The sequence below is a fragment of the Mastomys coucha genome, unplaced genomic scaffold, assembly GCF_008632895.1.
Source record: "Mastomys coucha isolate ucsf_1 unplaced genomic scaffold, UCSF_Mcou_1 pScaffold21, whole genome shotgun sequence".
NCBI lineage: Eukaryota > Metazoa > Chordata > Mammalia > Rodentia > Muridae > Mastomys > Mastomys coucha.
Window position 1 is genome coordinate 164,781,344 of NW_022196904.1, and position 19,365 is coordinate 164,800,708.

General features: G+C 37.3%; 1 pseudogene across 1 annotated transcript; it reads left to right on the forward strand.

Moving 5' to 3' along the window:
- The first annotated feature begins 17,027 nt into the window (after positions 1 to 17,027).
- Positions 17,028 to 18,372, forward strand: LOC116101446 (annotated as a pseudogene). Its single transcript, XR_004122838.1, has one exon. The product of XR_004122838.1 is annotated as a sodium/potassium-transporting ATPase subunit beta-3 pseudogene (transcript).
- The last annotated feature ends 993 nt before the right edge of the window (positions 18,373 to 19,365 follow it).

The following is a 19,365-nucleotide window of genomic DNA, read 5'->3' on the forward strand; positions in this document are numbered from 1 at the left end:
CTGAAATGATCATAATAAAATTTGTAAGTTCTTATCTACCTGAAAATTTTTTAAGGTCATTTCTACATATTTTAAATATACACATTTTAATGATATTAAGTACAAGATAGTGTTTCAGTATAACACAACTAACTATATCAGCTAAAATTATGTCTTCATTATTCAAATTGTCATTTAAGGGAAATAGTAAGGTTTACATATTGAAATAGAGGTGTTAAATTCAATAGAGTGTTAAACAGAACTGGAATATACTTCAATTCTAATAAATTTGGAGTTAAATTAGTCCTTTCCATTATTCCACAACCACTTCAACCACTACCAACAAAATAAAACACCATTCTTTGTTTTAATATGAAATTATTCCATTGCAACTCCTCTTTTTTTGAGTGGTGTTTTTAACATCTCTCTTCCTAAATGTAACATATGTACTAACCTATTGTGATGGTTTTCTCTTGATGTTCACTATTATTATTATTATTATTATTATTTAATCTTTTTTTTAAAAGTCTAGTCATTATCTCCCTACTAGTCTGCCCTCCTACAGTTCTTCATCCCATTTCCTTCCTCCCCTAGCCCCACTGTCTCCATTCCCAGCTGACCTCCGCACCCCGTCTGGCTTCAGTTCTCTCTAGTCTGAGGCCAGACCAGGCAGTCCTCTGCTGTCTATGTGTCAGGAGCCTCATATGTGCTAGTGTGTGCTGCCCAGCTGGTGCCTATGAAATACAGATTCTTAGTCTCCTGATGCTCTTAATGGGCAGTGAAAAATGAACTGGAAAGAGATTCTGTTTTTTTTCCAACTATCTGGTTGACTCTGACATCATTGCTTTTTAGCTTTTTACTTTTCTTCAGTCACATAAAAATATAAATATAAAAGATGATAGTTTGTAATGCTCAGAATATTTATGCAAATGACTTAATAACTTGGAGCATAAAAAAAAAGGATTTTTCTGGGCGGTAGTGGCGCACGCCTTTAATCCCAGCACTTGGGAGGCAGAGGCAGGTGGATTTCTGAGTTTGAGGCCAGCCTGGTCTACAGAGTGAGTTCTAGGAAAGCCAGGGCTATACAGAGAAACCCTGTCTCGACAAAACAAAACAAAACAAACAAACAAAAAAGCAAAAGCAAAAACAAAAACAAAAAAATGGATTTCAAGGACTAGAACAAAAAAAGCTTTTAATCGCAGAATCAACTGTAAGAGAAAGGGTTCTCATATAGCATATTTCGTAATAGAGAAACATTTACCCAAATAAGTTTACTTGATACTGTCATGGAATAGTTAAATGAAGTAAAATTTTAGAACAATGAAAAATTAATATTATTAAAAATTGAGGAAGGACAAAAATAAGAAATATGGTCAAGAAAACTAGAAATTCTTAATCACACACATGGTAAATACCATGTTCTGGGAAGATAGTCACAAGAGGACCAGGCAGGAGCTGATGAGTTTTGAAAAATAAAGCTAGAACAGAAACAAAGAAAAGATCATTTAAGGGACCTAAAAACTTTCCATTTATTCATTTAATTCATGTTATATTACAAATAAATTACTTACATATTTTAGTAGATGTATATTAGTTTGAAATCTATGCATGGTTAGTTTAAACTAGTGTTTCTTTTTTGTAGTCCTTAAATAGTATTGTCTGTATGGTTTTCAAACTTTTCTAGCTATTTTATGATGTTTTCTTAGATTCAAGTTTTGGTGGCTGTTTTTAAAGGTCTACACCAAAATTCATGGTGAAATTTATCTGCATTGTAATATATTAAAATTTAGGATATATACAAGTTAATTAGGTCATGAGAGTTCTGCCATCTTGAATAGATTTTTCCTATTATGAGTTAATGAATGGATTGGTCAGATTTGGACTATAAGCTCCTGCTGGCTTCTGTCTGGCATGTACCTCTGTTACCAAGGAATCTGTCTTTCCATAGAACTTGGTAAGAACTACCACCACTTGGGGACCTGGGGTTGCCTAGCAAAATAAAAATGATTCTATGCTCAAGTCTATTTCCAGAACTTCAAAACAAAAGCCAAACAACAACAACAACACTAAAAACAACATCTGTCTGTTCATCTGTCTGTCTTTTTCTTTTTCTCTGTCTCTGTCTCTCTCTGTGTCCATAACAATCATTAATAAAATAGAGGTTATGTGTTTGAAAAAGACAAAACAGAGTTATGTGGGTGGGTTTGGATGTTGAAAGAGAAAGGAGGGAGTGATGTATTTTATTATAAAAATAAAGAAAATAAAACAAAATAACAGACCTCAATCCCAGTATGTTTTAGTTCTTTGCATAGACACAGGAAATTACGGTCCTTTCACCATCTATTAAGAGAGCACTTGAGTGGAACACACTGGCTATTTTCAGCTCAAGAGACAACTACTTCCCAGATGTTTTCCCCAGGCTTTCCTATGAAGAAAGAATTAAAGAAAAGATGCTCATATGTAGAGTAACCCTTCTCAACCGTCAGTGTACCTACAGCCCACCGGGATTGAAGCACAAATGCCAACAGTTATTTTCTGAGTGAGATCAAGAGCTGAGAGCTTCTATCAGCTAGATGAACAGTCTTTTATTTCTCCCCTATTTTCACCCCAAGTCAGAAGCAGCTTTCTAGAGCTGAACAGTGAACTCAAATAATGTGTTTGTAAGCACCACAGGGCTCTTTCTTCTGGTTTCATTCCTGTATTTGTCTTGAACACAGAAACTTTGGAGATGAAAAATTTTGTAATAAAAAAACATCAAGATTCTCTGATAAGCTCAGAGAATATTGGCTAGGCCACCCATAAACAAGACATACTGAAGGACACATTCAGTATTAGTCACCTGCAAATTTAGGTAGATATGTCCATGAAACCTATCTCCAAATGATAGAATGTTTTTTAAGCTTGTTGAATGATGTTTGACTTAACAAGATTTTCAAATTGGCAGGTTTGATTTTATTCCTCTACTTTGTTTGTTTTATGCTTAAACATTTTTTCAATACCATCATTAGACAGCTCATCTTATGTTGCCCTAAATGAACCAGTGGTCCAGTCTAGCATTCCTGGAATCCACATTCAATTATTACAGATTGGCAGCACAAAATCAAGAATAGTTCCCAGCTTTCTTTCTTTCCTTCTTTCTTTCTTTCCTTCTTTTTTCTTTCTTTCTTTCCTTCTTCTTTCTTTCTTTCTTTCTTTCTTTCTTTCTTTCTTTCTTTCTTTCTTTCTTCCTCTCTCTCTCTCTCTCTCTCTCTCTCTCTCTCTCTTTCTCTCTCTCTTTCATAGAAACTGCTCAGAAGGATATCATCACCTGTGGTGATGATACAGAACAAAACTAAAGCTTTCCTCAAGGTTTAATTGGTTTGTTCTGTTCCATGGTGAGATAAATCCAGGACAAACAAAGTCAAATGACTGTAATATCCCAACATCTATAAAATACTTCTATCACTAGAACACTGTAACAAAGTAATTAGTGGAGAATACTGGAGGTTGCCTAGTGTCTTCCTGTATAATGCATTTCCATTCTGTCTACAAGCTGTTGGTAACTAAATTCCCTAATGAGTATAAATCTATATCATCTATCTTAAAAATATAAGGGATTTAAAAACATTCCAGTTAATAATTATTATTTTTGTATAATGAAAAGGGAAAAGATTTAAATAATTTCCACATGGAGAGTAATTTATTGCCCTGCAAGTCATGTATGTAGAGACGTATTTTTCAGTTTGTCTAAATTTATTTTTGTATTATTCCTATATATTCTCAGAGAATTCATTTAAAGCTATAAGACAGAATACTTATAACTATTTTTAAAGAATATATGTAAAAATGAAATAAGACAGGAGGTAATGTGCTATGAAATACAGATTCTTAGTCTCTACACACACACACACACATACTCAGAGACAGAGACAGAGACAGACAGAAAAACTATGCCAGTAAACTAAAGAAGAGTTAAGCTGGACTGAACATGACCTTCAGTGCTCAGTGATACTGCATGTAAGAAATGGTACCCTAGATACCAGAAGGCTGCAAGATCTCAAGAGTCTGGGGAAGGAGCATACCCTGAATCTAGGAACCCAGAAAGACACTATCACAGCCCAGAAGACTTGCTTCAGTACTCCCTTCTAACCTTGGTGGTCTGTAAGAAGGGTGGATGACATAGGCCTGACATCATCACGCCTTGACTCTGTGTAGCCACAGGAAACAAGGCTGCAGTCTTTCCAAACTACAAGCCCATGCTCAGATCCCAAGAACTGTCTCCATCACTCTTCCCATCTTCAAAGACAAATGAAGGAAAGATGAAAGTTTCTTCTACTAAGCCTTAAAAATCATTTATAAGAACATCATATATAACTGTATTAGCTAAAATTGTAGCTTTGGTGGACAATTATAGATAATTTTGTATATAATCTGTATATTGAACTAATACTGTGAAAAGAGAAAGATATCTTAAAAGAGACCCAAACAGTGTTTTTTTTTTTTCAATGTTAAGTTAATATAAGAAAGGGAAGACTTACACAACTATGAGGCCAGACATTCTAAAGCTTTGTTTGTCATCATGTCTGAATCTACCCAGGTGCGGGAGTGACATGCTAAGGCTTTGTTTGTCATCACATCTGAATCTACCCAGGTGTGGGAGTCACAGTGCCCTTCTTCTGGCATCCATGACTGTTTTTCTTTTCTAAAAAATTTATTTACAAATTTTAAGAAAATGCCACTTACTGTTTTCTTGAGATACATACAGTATAACAATTTTTGCACATTACTTCATTTGATATTGTTTCTTAGTTAATTCTTAACATCCAATCAATTAGTTCTGGTGAGATACTGTATTTTCCCTTGCTGACAGCATTTCTGAAGGGGGCAACATGGACTCTTAGGTTGTTTTGATTTACATATTTGTAAGTTGTTTCTAGTTTCTGGCTATTATAAATAAAGCTGCTATGAACACAGTGGAGCATGTGTCCTTATTACATGTTGGAGAATCTTCTGGGTATATGCCAAGGAGGGGTATGGCTGGGTTGTATAGTAGTACCATGTCCAATTTCCTGAGGAACCGCCAAACTGATTTCCAGAGTGCTTGTACCAGCTTGCAATCCCATCAGCAATGAAGGAGTGTTTCTCTTTCTCCACATCCTTGCCAACATTTGCTGTCACCTGAGTTTTCGAACTTAGCCATTCTGACTGGTATAAGGTGGAATCTCAGGGTTGTTTTGATTTGCATTTCCCTGATGACTAAGGATGTTGAACATTTTTTTAGTTGTTTCTCAGCCATTCGGTATTCCTCAGTTGAGAATTCTTTGTTTAGCTCTGTACCCTATTATTTATTTTTATTTTTATCAGATATTTTCTTATTTAAAATATCTCCTTTCTTAGGTTCACCTCCAAAAAATAAAATAAAAATAAAAATAAAATAAAATAGGAAAAAAATTAAAAAAAACAAACAAACTAAAACAATCTCCTGTTCTTCCTCCCTCCCCCTGTTCACCATCCCATCCACTCCTGCTTATTAGCCCTGGCATTCTCATACACTGGGGCATAGAACCTTCACAGGGCCAAGGTCTTTTCCTTTCATTGATGACCGGTTTGGCCATCCTCTGCTATAAGCATGCTGCTGGAGCCATGAGTCCCCCATGTGTACTCTTTGGTTGGAGTTTTAGTCCCTGGGAACTCTGAGGGTACTAGTTATTTCATATTGTTGTTCCTCCTAAGGGGCTGCAAACCCTTCAGCTCCTTGGGTCCTTTCTCTAGCTCCTTCATTGGGGACCCTGTACTCAGTCCAGTGGATGGCTGTGAGCCTCTACTTCTGTATTAGTCAGGTACTGTCAGAGCCTCTCAGGAGACAGCTATATCAGTCTCCTGTCAGCCAGCACTTGCTAATATCCACAATAGTGTCTGGATTTGATGATTGAATATGGGAAGAATTCCCAGGTGGAGCAGTCTCTGAATTGTCTTTCCTTTAGTCTCTGCTCCATAGTTAGCCTCTACAACTCCTTCCATGGATATTTTTTCCCCCTTTTAAGAAGGAACAAAGTATCCACACTTTGGTCTTCCTTCTTCTTGAGTTTCTTATAGTTTGTGGCTTGTACTTTGTGTATTCTGATCTTCTTGGCTAATATCCACTTATCAGAGAATGCATACCATGTGTGTTCTTTTGTGATTAGGTTACCTCACTCAGGTCAGATATTCTCCAGGTCCGTCCATTTCCCGAAGAATTTCATAACTTCATTGTTTTTAATAGCTGAGTAGTACTCCATTGTGTAGATGTATCACATTTTCTGTATCCATTCCTCTGTTGAGGGACATCTGAGTTGTTTCCAGTTTCTGGGTATTATAAATAAGGTTGCTATGAACATAGTGGAACATGTGTCCTTATTACATGTTGGAGCATCTTCTGGGTATATGCCAAGGAGGGGTATAGCTGGGTCTTCTGGTAGTACTATGTTCAATTTCCAGAGGAACCGCCAAACTGATTTCCAGAGTGGTTGTACCAGCTTGCAATTCCACCAGCAATGAAGGAGTGTTCCTCTTTCTCCACAACCTCTCCAGCATCTGCTGTCACCTGAGTTTTTTATCCTAGCCATTCTGACTGGTGTGAGGTGGAATCTCAGGGTTGTTTTGATTTGCATTTCCCTGATGACTAAGGATGTTGAACATTTCTTTAGGTGCTTCTCAGCCATTTGGTATTCGTCTGTTGAGAATTCTTTGTTTAGCTCTGTACCCCATTTTTAATAGGGTTATTCGTTTCTCTGGAGTCTGACTTCTTTAGTTCTTTGTATATATTGGATATTAGCCCTCTATCAGATATAGGGTTATCTGGTTCTCTGGAGTCTAACTTCTTGAGTTCTTTGTGTATATTGGATACAGGATTGGTAAAGAACTTTTCCAAATCTATTGGTTGCTGTTTTGTCCTATTAACAATGTCCTTTGCCTTACAGAAGTCTTGTAATTTTATCAATACAAAATTTGTCAATCCTTGATCTTAGAGCATAAGCCATTGGTGTTCTGTTCAGAAAATTTTCCTCTGTGTCCATGTGCTGGAGGCTCTTTCCCACTTTCTTTTCTACTAGTTTCAGTGTATCTGGTTTTGCGTGGAAGTCCTTGATCCACTTGGACTTGAACTTTATACAAGTAGATAAAAATGGATCAATTTGCATTCTTCTACATGTTGACCTCCAGTTGAGCCAGCACCATTTGTTGAAAATGCTGTCTTTTTTCCTCTGGATGGTTTTAGTTCCTTTGTCAAAGATCAAGTGACCATAGGTGTGTGGGTTAATTTTTGGGTCTTCAATTCTATTCCATTGATCCACCTGCCTGTCATTGTACCAATACCATTCAGTTTTTATCACAATTGCTTTGTAGTAAAGCTTAAGGTCAGGGATGGTGATTCCACCAGATGTTCTTTTATTGTTGAGAATAGTTTTTGATACCCTAGGTTTTTTGTTATTCCAGATGAGTTTGCAAATTGCTCTTCCCCAGTCTGTGAAGAATTGAGTTTGAATTTTGGTGGGGATTGCAATGTGGGCCAATGGTGACAAATACTTTTTCATGAATATTTTGGATTTTGTGCTTCTTTTCAATAGTCTGTTCATTTTGTTTGCCCATGCAGTGATTGGATCATTTGTGCTGTGGAGGTTTTATTATTTTTTGTTTGTTTGTTTTGTTTTTCCCTATTCTGGACAGTATCCTCTCTAGGTGCAGAACTGGCAGCACTTCCTTTGTCGTTTGGATGACTTGTTCCTTGCTTCCTTGTTCCTTTGCTGGGCTAGAATCTTTCCGTGTTATGCAATTTCCTTCGTCTGTTACTCCAGCTATCTCCTGAGCTATTCTCCTGTCAAGGAAATCGCTGCGCATGGCTGTAATGTAAAGCGCTCCTGTGCTTTCTTCTCATCATTTTAGACTTACAGTGCTTACATTAAGCTCTTTGAATTACAGGCATGAATGAAGGAGAAGAATCATAGGCCAATGGCATAGACCAGACTTCCCCTAGGGAACAACAGCTATGCAGATAAAGGAAGCTCGTGGTAGACAAATGCACAAAGCTAAAGGAGAAACTCCTGTGGCATATTAGATTTAAAATTCTAAAAAAAATAAAAAAGAGAAAAAGGAGGTGTTTGGTAAATGGAAATCACAAATCAAATATGAAGGAAAACCTGCTGCCTCAGTATTTATCTCTTGAGCTCTATGCCATTTCTCCTACAAAAAAGACCCTTCCACCCATGGCCTAGTAGACCTGGTGGTTTGAGACTTTGGTGACAGAACTGCCTTATTTGATTGTGGGTTTGGGGGAAATCACATTTCTTTGGAGTATGTGAACACTTTTACTAACAGGCAGTAATGAGTTTATTGGATATTAATAGAGGCGAGATCGCCATTCTCTCTCCTGTGACTTTCTAAGGTGCACATGTTCCACAGCCCTCTGTGCACCTCTCTAGCCATGGGAGAGCTTGTCTCCAGGGAGTGCTCTGATCCCAGGACTCAGATCACCATTTTCTCCCCAGTGAATTTCTAAGGCAGGACTAGCCAGAAGGCACAGGCCACAGAAGCAGCAGAACAGCTGGGACTGGGTCCTTCCTACATCCATCTGCACCCAGGAGGGATGGCTGATCCACAGCTCTCTGTGCATGGATCTTACAAGGAGAGATCTGATATCCCATGAGTGCTGACACAGGCTTACAGACTCACAGGAGGAACAGGCTCCAGCCAGAAACAGCAAGAACATCTAACACCAGAGATTACCAGATGGTGAAAGGCAAATGCAAGAATCTTACCAACAGAAACCAAGACTATTTGGCAACATCAGAACCCAGTACTCCCACCACAGCAAGTCCTGGATACCCAAAACGGAAAAGCAAGATTTGTATCTAAAATCATATTTCATGATGGTGATAGAGGAATTTAAGAAGGACATAAATAACTCCCTTAAAGAAATACAGGAGAACACAGGTAACAAGTACTAGCACTTCAAGAGGAAACACAAAAATCCCTTAAAGAATTACAAGAGAACACAAGTAAACAAGTAGAAGTCTTTAAAGAGGAAACACAAAAATCCCTTAAAGAATTACAGAAAAGCACAAACAGGTGAAGGAATTGAACAAAACCATCCAAGACCTAAATACCACAGTAGAAACAATTAAGAAATCACAGAGATTAGCCTAGAAGATCAGAATACACAAAGTACAAGCCACAAACTATAAGAAACTCAAGAAGAAGGAAGACCAAAGTGTGGATACTTTGTTCCTTCTTAAAAGGGGGAACAAGATACCCATGGAAAGAGTTGCAGAGACAAACTATGGAGCAGAGTCTGAAGGAAGGACAGTCCAGAGACTGCTCCACCTGGGAATTCTTCCCATATTCAATCATCAAATCCAGACACTATTGTGGATATTAGCAAGTGCTGGCTGACAGGAGACTGATATAGCTATCTCCTGAGAGGCTCTGACAGTACCTGACTAATACAGAAGTAGAGGCTCACAGCCATCCACTGGACTGAGTACAGGGTCCCCAATGAAGGAGCTAGAGAAAGGACCCAAGGAGCTGAAGGGTTTGCAGCCCCTTAGGAGGAACAACAATATGAAATAACTAGTACCCTCAGAGTTCCCAGGGACTAAAACTCCAACCAAAGAGTACACATGGGGGGACTCATGGCTCTAGCAGCATGCATATAACAGAGGATGGCCAAGTTGGTCATCAATGGGAGGGGAGGACCTTGGCCCTGTGAAGGTTCTATGCCCCAGTGTATGGGAATGTCAGGGCCAGTAAGCAGGAGCTGGTAGGGTGGTGAGCAGAGGGAGGGGGGAGGGAACAGGGGATTGTTTTCGTTTTTTTTTTTTCTTATTTTATTTTATTTTTATTTTTTCTTTTGAAGGGGAACCTGGGAAAGGAGATATAGTAAATAAAACATCTAATTTAAAAAAGAAAAAAGAAAAAAAGAATTGTTCTAAAAAAAGAAATAACAAAGAGAGACAACTCTGGAAATAAAAACCCAGGAGAGAAGTCAGGAACCATAGATGCAAGAATCATCAACAGAATATAAGAGATAGAAGAGAGAATCTCAGGTGCAGAAGATACCAGAGAAAACATTGACATAACAGTCAAAGAAAACTTGAAATTCAAAAAGTTTCTAACCCAAAACATACAGGGAATCCAGTACACAATGAAAAGACCAGACCTAAGGATAATAGGTATAGAAGAGAGTGAAGACTTCCAACTTAAAGAGCCAATAAATATCTTCAACAAAATTCTAGAAGAAAACTTCCCTAACCTAAAAAAAGAGATGCCCATGAACATGCAAAAAGCCTACAGAAGTTCAAATAGTTTGGACCAGAAAAGAAATTCCTCCCATCACATAATAATCAAAACACCAAATGCACAAAACAAGGAAAGAATATTAAAAGCAGTGAGGGAAAATGGTCGAGTAACATATAAAGGCAGACCTATCAGAATTACACCAGACTTCTCTCCAGAGACTATGAAAGTCAGAAGATCCTGGGCAGATGTCATACAGACCCTAAGAGACATAAATGGCAGCCCAGGCTACTATACCCAACAAAACTCTCCAATACCATAGATGGGGAAACCAAGGTATTCCATGACAAAACCAAATTTACACAATATATTTCCACAAATCCAGCCCTTCAAAGGATAATAAATGGAAAACTCCAACACAAGAAGGGAAACTACATCCTAGAAAAAGCAAAACAGTAATTTTTCAACAAAATTAAAAGAAGATAGCCACATGAACAGAATTCCAACTCTAACAACAAAAATAATAGGAAACAACAATTACTTATTCTTAATATCTATTAATATCAATGGACTCAATTCCCCAATAAAAAAATATAGACTAACAGACTGGCTATGTATACAAGATCCAACATTTTGTTGCATACAGGAAACCTACTTCGGTGACAAAGACAGATACTACTTCAGAGTAAAAGGCTGGAAAACAATTTTCCAAGCAAATGGTCTTAAGAAAAAAGCTGGAGTAGCCATTCTAATATTGAATAAATCGATTTTCAACCTAAAGTGATCAAAAAAGATAAGGAGGGACACTTCATACTTATCAAAAGTAAAATCTACCAAGATGAACTCTTAATTCTCAACCTCTATGCTTCAAATGCAAGGGCATTTAGATTTATAAAAAACAAAACAAAACAAAACAAAACAAAAAAACACTTTACTAAAGCTCAAAGCACACATTGCACCACACACAATAATAGAGGGAGACTTCAACGCCCCAGTGTCCTCAATGGACAGATCATGGAAACAGAAACTAAACAGAGATACAGTGAAACTAACAGAAGTTATGAACCAAGTGGATTTAACAGATATCTATAGAATATTTTATCCTAAAACAAAAGAATATATCTTCTTTTCAGCACCTCATGGTACTTCTCCAAATTTGACCATATAATCAATCCCAAAATAGGTCTCAACAGATATAAGAAGATTGAAATAATTTCTTGCATTGTATTAGATCACCATGGACTAAGGTTGGTCTTTAATAACAACATAAACAATAGAAAACCCACAAACACGTGGAAGCTTAACAACACTCTACTCAATGATAACACTGTCAAGGAATAAATAAAGAAAGGAATTAAAAACTTTTTAGAATTTAATGAAAATGAAGCCACAACATACCCAAACTTATAGGACACAATGAAAGCAGTCCTAAGAGGAAAACTCATAGCTCTGAGTTCCTCCAAAAAAAAAAAAAACTGGAGAGAGCACACACTAGCAATTTGACAGCACTTCTGAAAGCTCTAGAACAAAAAGAAGCAAGTTCACCCAAGAGAAGTAGAGGGAAGGAAATAATCAAACTCATGGCTAAAATCAACCAATAGGAAACAAAAAGAACTATACAAAGAATCAACCAAACCAGGAGCTGTTTTTTTGAGAAAAATCAACAAAATATATAAACCCTTAGTCAGACTAACTAGAAGGCACAGAGACAGTATCCTAATTAACAAGATCAGAAATGAAAAGGGAGACATAACAACAGACACTGAGGAAATAAAAAAAATCATAAGAGCCTACTACAAAAGCCTATACTCAACAAAACTGGAAAACCTAGATGAAATGGACAAATTTCTAGACAGATAACAGATTCTAAAGTTAAGTCAAGATCAGATCAATAATTAAACAGTCTCATATATCCGAAGGAAATAGAAACAGTTGTTAATAGTCTCCCAACCAAAAAAAGCCCAGGACCAGATGCGTTTAGTGCAGAGTTTTATCAGACATTCAAAGAAGACTTAATACCAATACTCGTCAAACTATTCCACAAAATAGAAACAGAAGGTACTCTACCCAATTCATTCTATGAAGCCACAATTACTCTGATACCTAAACTACACAAAGACCTAACAAAAGAAAAAAACTTAAGACCAATTTCCCTTATGAATATCGATGCAAAAATACTCAATAAAATTCTTGCAAATTGAATCCAAGAACACATCAAAATGACCATCCATCATGATCATGTAGGCTTTATTCCGGGGATGTAGAGAAGGTTCAATATACAGAAATTCATCAACATTATCCCCCATATAAATAAACTCAAAGAAAAAAACATATTATCATCTCTAGATGCTGAGAAAGCATTTGACAAAATTCAATATCCCTTCATGATAAAAGTCTTGGAAAGATCAGAAATTCAAGGCCCATACCTAAGCATAGTTAAAGCAATATACAGCAAACCAGTAGCCAACATCAAACTAAATGGAGAGAAATTTGAAGCAATCCTACTAAAATCAGGGACTAGACAAGGCTGCCCACTCTCTCCCTACCTATTCAATATTGTACTTGAAGATCTAGCTAGAGCAATTAGACAACAAAAGGAGATCAAAGGAATACGAATTGGAAAGGAAGAGTCAAATTATCACTATTTGCTGATGATATGATAGTATACTTAAGTGACCCCAAAAATTCCACCCGAGAACTCCTAAACCTGATAAACAACTTCAGCAAAGTAGCTGGATATAAAATTAACTCAAATTAGAGGTCTTCTTCTACACAAAGGATAAAGAGGCTAAGAAAGAAAATAGGGAAACAACACCCTTCACAATAGTCACAAATAATACAAAATACCTTGGTGTGACTATAACTAAGCAAGTGATAGTTCTGTATAACAAAAACTTCAAGTCTCTAAAGAAAGAAATTCAAGGAGCCTTCAGAAGATGGAAAGACCTCATGTGTTCCTGGATAAGTAAGATTAACATTTACTAAAAGAAGTCTACAGATTCAATGTAATCCCCGTCAAAATTCCAACACAATTCTTCACAGATATGGAAAAAAAAATTCTCAACTCCATATGGAAAAGCAAAAAACCCAGGATAGCAAAAACATTTCTCAACAATAAAGAATGTCTGAGGGAATCACTATCCCTGTCCTCAAGCTCTTCCACAACATGGGCACAGCCTCTTTTGGGAGGCAAAATGCTGTGAGTATGATTCGAAGACAGATACAAGACCATCTTCATTATTCACTAACTTCTGTTTACTTTAGTCTTAAGGAGTTTTCCATTTATTTGTTATTGATAATATTATGGAAAACATAAAGCATAATCCCAGGCAATTTTGCTACTAGCTGAGTGGAAAAGAAAATTCAGTATAGTTAATAGTAGTCAAGTTCTATGATGAATACTTCAAACTATAACAGAGAGAAAAGTATTCAATGGGGATGGTTAAAATATTAGCTTAATTGCTTTTCATTTCACCAGCAAAATGTCATTTTAATTTTGGAAGAACTTTATTTGGGAATTCAATAGATGTCTACTTTTGATATGAAGGAAGCTGATTTATAATGAGATCTGGTGTCCATGATCAGAAGATAGGAACAATGTCCTGAATGTCATGTTGTAGCTTTGCTATCAGATTAGAGAAGTCACATCTTTCTAAACTCAGTTTTATCATTCATGATAATAATATTATCTTTACCATGACTTAATTATGTGATGAAATAACTATAAAATATTACAAAATACAGTGATATAAAATTATCATTAATTTTTGTATTATTCACAACTTTGTGCAGATAATAGCTTTCATGAGCTCATGAATGCAATGACTATGTTATGTAATATATACAGATATAGATATAGATACAGATATAGATGATATAGATATAAAGATGATGATAGACATATATATATACATTCTTTTGTTACCCATTTTCCATTCAGGCTCTGCCATTTTCCTCACCCTCTTCTATGAATTCTTCTTAGCATATAAGTATAGTCATGCATATGAGACAACAATATACTAAATAAACAAATTCTTAAAATCATCTACTATTGTTAATATCTCTTTGCCCTCATGTCATATGCACTATTACCAGCTAAAATCTTCACACACAGCCTTTTTATTCTCTCAAAAAGTATAAAGCCAAACAATTTGGCTTCCAAATATATATTTTTTTTTGCTAGGAGCCAGCCCTAATTGGGTCTTCTTTCTTGTTGGTTCTTCCTGAAGCAGCAGAGGGGGAAGAGCATTGGCAGAGGGTAAGACTTTGTCTTGATATGGGGGTAAGACTTTGTCTTATGAGATGCTCAGGGTTGCTGTACAATAATAAAATGTTTATTTATATAAGTCTAAATTACTTTGCTACTGTAGCTGACCTACTTTCTGTGTTCCTCTGAGGCCAGAAACTGCAGTCTCTGGCACTTAGCACCTCATCCTAAAACCGCAGGAGATTAAGTAAAGGATTCATTGCTAGAGGCTTTTCCCTTTTGTCCAGCTGCCTCTTTGTTGGGCTAGGGAGAAGTTTGGAGCAATAAACTTCTATTGAACCAGGAGAGGAGAATAATGGTCACAGAAGGAAAAACCTTTAAATAAGCAAATATGGGTAAACTCACATAAATTTGTATACAGATTCACATGCATATTTATACATTTCCATTCAGCCCAGTTGGTTGGGCTCAGCTTGCATGCATTCTCACAATTACATACTTACAAACACACATGCATACTCATATATGCAGACAGAGCAAAAGATCAAGCACCACTGCAGAAAGAACTCCCTCATACTGGATGAATAATTAACTACAATCTTTATTGCATAGAGAAAAAAAACCAGCTTCTACTCTTTCAATGCTAAATGAATTTAACTCAAGTTTGTAAGAAGAAAGTTTTGTTTCTTTAATAAGACTGAGCCTGCCTTGTTATTAAGTGTTATTACTTAACACTTGTTATTACTGGGACCTGGTTTGTCCCAGTAAGGAGAATCCTACCTGCTCTTTCTGCTCTCTGCAGCTTCTTTTTTCCTCTTTCCCTTGCATTCTGCACATTGCTCTCTTAGTTTTTTATGTTACCTATAGTTTCTAAGTTATTCTACTCTGTACTCTCCCTCTAATCTTGCTCTCTTCTGCTCTGATGTCACAATAATGCTCTTACTCTCAATGCCTTTTCTGTCTATACTTTTAAGTTCTTCTTGAGTTCAGTTCTGTCTAAAAAGTGTTCTAAGAGTCTCTTTAGCTTAGTTCTGACTCTTTGTCCTCAGCACTTAAACATTTCTTTTAGAATTCATGATTACATGGTAAAATTTCATCACAAGTTTTACACAAATTCAAATCATAAATTGAATAAGAAGTTTACAACAGAAAAGGATTATATCCAGATCCATTAGTAGTAATTATCTAGCTAAACTATCCACCATCTGTCACAGCTCCACAGGTTCACTGAAAGTTAAAAACCATAACAATGTTATTAGGGAAGTTTTGTGTAGATTAACCCAGTCAATATTTTACCTTCTGTTCTAGCACCAATAATAAATAGTTAGTTCCCTTTTTATGACCTTTAGTTAATTGTTTTACAACTTCTTGTAATATATTCTGAGTAGGAGAAAGTGATTACAATTTAAGAGGCAATTATCTGGTGTCACATAGGCGAGTGACAGAGTTCTAATTGCAGTTTTGACTATCAGAAAAGGTTCCCACTATATCAGAATAGTCCCACTATAAGAGAGCTTAGTAATCATGATATAATTTTAGGAAATCTTAGAGGATTATCATTAAGAATTAAGAAGTCATCTATTTGTCTTTATAGCATCACTACAAGACAGTACATCTTCATAGATCTGCAGAGATCTGCTCCAAAGGAGTGGGCTAATACCTAGTTATTGTTATATGTGTTTAATAGTAACAAGAAAAGCATGTTAACAGCAGGAATCTTTCGTAAAATGAAGTACTCCTGGGCTTTACCTATTGAGCAAATCTGTCACAGATTATAATCTGAAGCAGACCATCCCAGGAAGATCATCTGCTTGCTGTTAGTTTGTCCTATGATGGATGGCTCCTGGCATTTTTTTCTGTCATATTCTTATCACTACCTCTTTCTTGATACCCTCCCCAGCTAACATCTGTCCCAATTAAATACTCTAATTCCCTCCATCTTTGCTCCTTCAAAAAGCAACTTGCAAAGAGGTCACAGTCAAAGTACATTAAATTTTTTTCCAAAGGCCACATAGTGTTTGAGATTTTAAGCATCTAGATAGAGAACCAAGTAATTTTGACCCTAAAATAGTTAATAGCTATTTTCTTACATTAAAAATGTAAAAAAAAATCTCTAGAATTCAGAAATTAAAGGAGGCAGAAGGCCAGTCTTGACACAAGGAAAGTAATGTACCAATGATTTTATGGATTATTCATGTTATATGATTTATTATGTGAACATAACCATCAAGTAGTATTTCTATTTTTGATTAATATTCCAATGTTTGGTTCACAATATTCCAACATTTTTAAGTGGAGTGATTTTTGTAAAATTAGTAAGTGAATTGGCAAAGTAATTATTAGTTTCTGTGCAGGAATTGATATTTTACATTTATTTTTATCTCTTAATTCTAACCAAAATTAAAAATATAAAATCCTAAGCAAATTTTGTCTATAAATATTTCAAAAAGTATTATTCAATACTTGGATATGTTAGTGAGATCCCCTCAACTGAGTTTGATAAACATTTTAAACAGTTAAAATAAAACTAGAGTAAAAGTGATCTCCTCCCGGACCTAAAAGCCCAGTGTTTTCTTAGAATCTGTGTCTAGGCATGTTTCCTGGCATAGCTTATTGTTCCTGCTGTTCCCCAGATACACATCAAAGCAAGAATCTACTAGAGGGGCCCCAGCGGCAGCCCCGCGACTCTAGTGGTCTCATAAGGGAGAGTTGTTCCCGGCCGTGCTGTCCTCCGCTGCAGTCGCTGGGCTGTGCCAGGACACACTGCAGAGCTCCTCATCGCCTCCAGCCCCGTGGCCTCGGTTCACCTCAACTTCCACACACCCATCATGACGAAGACTTCCACCAGGGCCTGGCCGAGTGGAAGCTGTTCATCTACAACCCGACCAGCAGAGAGTTTCTGGGACGCACCTCCAAGAGCTGGGCTCTGATCTTGCTCTTCTACCTAGTTTTTTTTTTTATGGGTTCTTGGCTGTACTCTTCACATTCACAACGTGGGTCATGCTCCAGACTCTAGATGATGAAGTTCCGAAATATCGAGACCAGATTCTTAGTCCAGGACTTATGGTTCTTCCCAAACCACAGACTGCCTTGGCATATACATACAGTATGTCTCAGCCACAAACTTATGAAAAGTTCGATGAAGACCTGAAGCATTTCCTAAAGCCGTATTCTGTGGAAGAACAGAAGAATCTCACAAATTGTCCTGATGGAGCACTTTTTCATTAGAAGGGTCCAGATTATAGTGCATGTCTGTTTCCAGTTTCCTTGCTTCAAGAACGTAGTGGTGAGACTGATGCTGATTTTGGCTATTCCAAAGGACAGCCTTGTACTCTTGTGAAAATGAACAGAATAATCGAGTTAGTAGTCCCAGACAGACTTCTACAAATAACGTGTGTGACAAAGGATGAAAACATAGCAAATATAGCAACTTATTCTGAATTTGGACTTAGAGACTTAAAGTATTTTCCATATTATGGGAAAAAACGGCACGTTGGCTATTGACAGCCCCTAGTCGCCGTCCAGGTCAAATTTGACTCTGGTGTTAACAAGAAAGAAGTAGCAATTGACTGCCAAATTAATGGAACCAAGAACGTAAAAAACAAGTGACAAATTCTTGGGACGAGTTTCGTTCAAAGTCACAGCATGTGCCCTAGGAATAAGATGTCTCCACAGAATAAATGTTGTGTTGTCTCCGTTTGTATTAGCTGGACGTGCCATTCTAGGATTCTGAGGCCACCGTGGAGGAGGAGGTGGTGTGGTACACGCGTGGGTGACATCATAACATGCTCCCAGGTCACAGTGTTCAGTGTCCTCTCAAGTAAGTGCCTGCTGCCTCTGCTGCCCTTGAACCCATGTACGGTCGCCAGACAAGGACTAGTGAGCTCCCGATCGCAATCATGCGGAGTGGGGGATCTTGTCTTCTTTTGTGTGTCATTGCCAAATGTCTAAAGCTTCATGTGCTGTGCTGTGTAAATATTTTAAGGATGTAACACTGGTAGCTGTCATGTTTTGATGCCAACAAAGTTTTAGGGATAAAATGGTACCTTGCCAACATCGAGTGACTTTAGCTGCAAAAAAAAAAATCTACTAGAAGGTAGTCCAGGCTGCTGCTGGGCAGGTTGAGAATTCAAACAGAAATGGATAGAGTCAATTTATGCTGCAAATAATGGCTGGCTTTGTGGCTGAAAAGAAAACAAGAAACTTTTTGTTATTTATTTTTTGTTTCTAAGCATAAAAATAATAGAACTCATTTATGGTATTTTATACATATGTGTGAATGAAATATTTTCAGGTTCATATATGTCACTATTTGACCCTACTCATCCCCTCAGAAAATTTTAATATAATTTTTAAGTCATCATTGTTTAAGTGAAACTATGTTATAACCTGAATGCCACTGACTGGGGTTTCTTATGGGGTCCCTTGTTGCGAGGGAAGATGGGTTCTGGCCAGGTGTGCAAGGAATTTGACTGTGACAAACAGAGTCAACACAAGTAGTGTAGGATCTGAATGTATTTCTCAAGAATGACATGAGGATTTTACAATCATTGCAAAAGAGAGATGAAAAATCTGGCAGCTCAGTAGTCGAGGTATATCTGAGGCCACCTAAAACACACTGGATCTAAAACATCAGCCATCTCCTCTGGACTGGTGCAGCACCCCCTGGCTCCGAGCATGCTCGGGCCGCATGGGCCCCCGGCCTGAGTCCCAGGGGGCTGCGGTGCGCCAGCAATGCTGAATGCTCGAATCTCGAATGTTCACTCTCTTGAATCTCAACTGGTGCTGCACCCCCAGGGGCCCAAGCACTCTGGGCCTGGGGTGGGGCTACGGACTGCATGACTCTAAGTCCTAGTCCACCTAAGTTCTGGAGTGCCAGTGAGTCCAAATGCTGACTGCTGACTGCTGAATCTAGAATGCTGAATTCTCTC